Raw genomic sequence first — 2,500 nt, forward strand, 5'->3', positions numbered from 1 at the left:
TTTTTGGCCCCCCGCGTGCCTTGCCACGCCCTTGCTTATAGCAAAACGAGACGGGGCCTTGGTCCAACTTGGCCTAGGCATGGAATTTGATCTTTATTACTTGGCCACGGTCATGCCACGGTACATGGAGGTTGCTTGACACCCCCGTGTGCATTTTCGGAGCACTTTGATTTTTTGGCCCCCCGCGTGCCTTGCCACGCCCTTGCTTATAGCAAAACGAGACGGGGCCTTGGTCCAACTTGGCCTAGGCATGGAATTTGATCTTTATTACTTGGCCACGGTCATGCCACGGTACATGGAGGTTGCTTGACACCCCCGTGTGCATTTCGGAGCACTTTGATTTTTTGGCCCCCCGCGTGCCTTGCCACGCCCTTGCTTATAGCAAAACGAGACGGGGCCTTGGTCCAACTTGGCATAGGCATGGAATTTGATCTTTATTACTTGGCCACGGTCATGCCACGGTACATGGAGGTTGCTTGACACCCCCGTGTGCATTTCGGAGCACTTTGATTTTTTGGCCCCCCGCGTGCCTTGCCACGCCCTTGCTTATAGCAAAACGAGACGGGGCCTTGGTCCAACTTGGCATAGGCATGGAATTTGATCTTTATTACTTGGCCACGGTCATGCCACGGTACATGGAGGTTGCTTGACACCCCCGTGTGCATTTCGGAGCACTTTGATTTTTTGGCCCCCCGCGTGCCTTGCCACGCCCTTGCTTATAGCAAAACGAGACGGGGCCTTGGTCCAACTTGGCATAGGCATGGAATTTGATCTTTATTACTTGGCCACGGTCATGCCACGGTACATGGAGGTTGCTTGACACCCCCGTGTGCATTTTCGGAGCACTTTGATTTTTTGGCCCCCCGCGTGCCTTGCCACGCCCTTGCTTATAGCAAAACGAGACGGGGCCTTGGTCCAACTTGGCCTAGGCATGGAATTTGATCTTTATTACTTGGCCACGGTCATGCCACGGTACATGGAGGTTGCTTGACACCCCCGTGTGCATTTTCGGAGCACTTTGATTTTTTGGCCCCCCGCGTGCCTTGCCACGCCCTTGCTTATAGCAAAACGAGACGGGGCCTTGGTCCAACTTGGCCTAGGCATGGAATTTGATCTTTATTACTTGGCCACGGTCATGCCACGGTACATGGAGGTTGCTTGACACCCCCGTGTGCATTTCGGAGCACTTTGATTTTTTGGCCCCCCGCGTGCCTTGCCACGCCCTTGCTTATAGCAAAACGAGACGGGGCCTTGGTCCAACTTGGCATAGGCATGGAATTTGATCTTTATTACTTGGCCACGGTCATGCCACGGTACATGGAGGTTGCTTGACACCCCCGTGTGCATTTCGGAGCACTTTGATTTTTTGGCCCCCCGCGTGCCTTGCCACGCCCTTGCTTATAGCAAAACGAGACGGGGCCTTGGTCCAACTTGGCATAGGCATGGAATTTGATCTTTATTACTTGGCCACGGTCATGCCACGGTACATGGAGGTTGCTTGACACCCCCGTGTGCATTTTCGGAGCACTTTGATTTTTTGGCCCCCCGCGTGCCTTGCCACGCCCTTGCTTATAGCAAAACGAGACGGGGCCTTGGTCCAACTTGGCATAGGCATGGAATTTGATCTTTATTACTTGGCCACGGTCATGCCACGGTACATGGAGGTTGCTTGACACCCCCGTGTGCATTTCGGAGCACTTTGATTTTTTGGCCCCCCGCGTGCCTTGCCACGCCCTTGCTTATAGCAAAACGAGACGGGGCCTTGGTCCAACTTGGCCTAGGCATGGAATTTGATCTTTATTACTTGGCCACGGTCATGCCACGGTACATGGAGGTTGCTTGACACCCCCGTGTGCATTTTCGGAGCACTTTGATTTTTTGGCCCCCCGCGTGCCTTGCCACGCCCTTGCTTATAGCAAAACGAGACGGGGCCTTGGTCCAACTTGGCATAGGCATGGAATTTGATCTTTATTACTTGGCCACGGTCATGCCACGGTACATGGAGGTTGCTTGACACCCCCGTGTGCATTTCGGAGCACTTTGATTTTTTGGCCCCCCGCGTGCCTTGCCACGCCCTTGCTTATAGCAAAACGAGACGGGGCCTTGGTCCAACTTGGCATAGGCATGGAATTTGATCTTTATTACTTGGCCACGGTCATGCCACGGTACATGGAGGTTGCTTGACACCCCCGTGTGCATTTCGGAGCACTTTGATTTTTTGGCCCCCCGCGTGCCTTGCCACGCCCTTGCTTATTGCAAAACGAGACGGGGCCTTGGTCCAACTTGGCCTAGGCATGGAATTTGATCTTTATTACTTGGCCACGGTCATGCCACGGTACATGGAGGTTGCTTGACACCCCCGTGTGCATTTTCGGAGCACTTTGATTTTTTGGCCCCCCGCGTGCCTTGCCACGCCCTTGCTTATAGCAAAACGAGACGGGGCCTTGGTCCAACTTGGCATAGGCATGGAATTTGATCTTTATTACTTGGCCACGGTCAT

Source organism: Trifolium pratense, unplaced genomic scaffold (genome assembly GCF_020283565.1).
Source record: "Trifolium pratense cultivar HEN17-A07 unplaced genomic scaffold, ARS_RC_1.1 scaffold_116, whole genome shotgun sequence".
Classification (NCBI taxonomy): domain Eukaryota; kingdom Viridiplantae; phylum Streptophyta; class Magnoliopsida; order Fabales; family Fabaceae; genus Trifolium; species Trifolium pratense.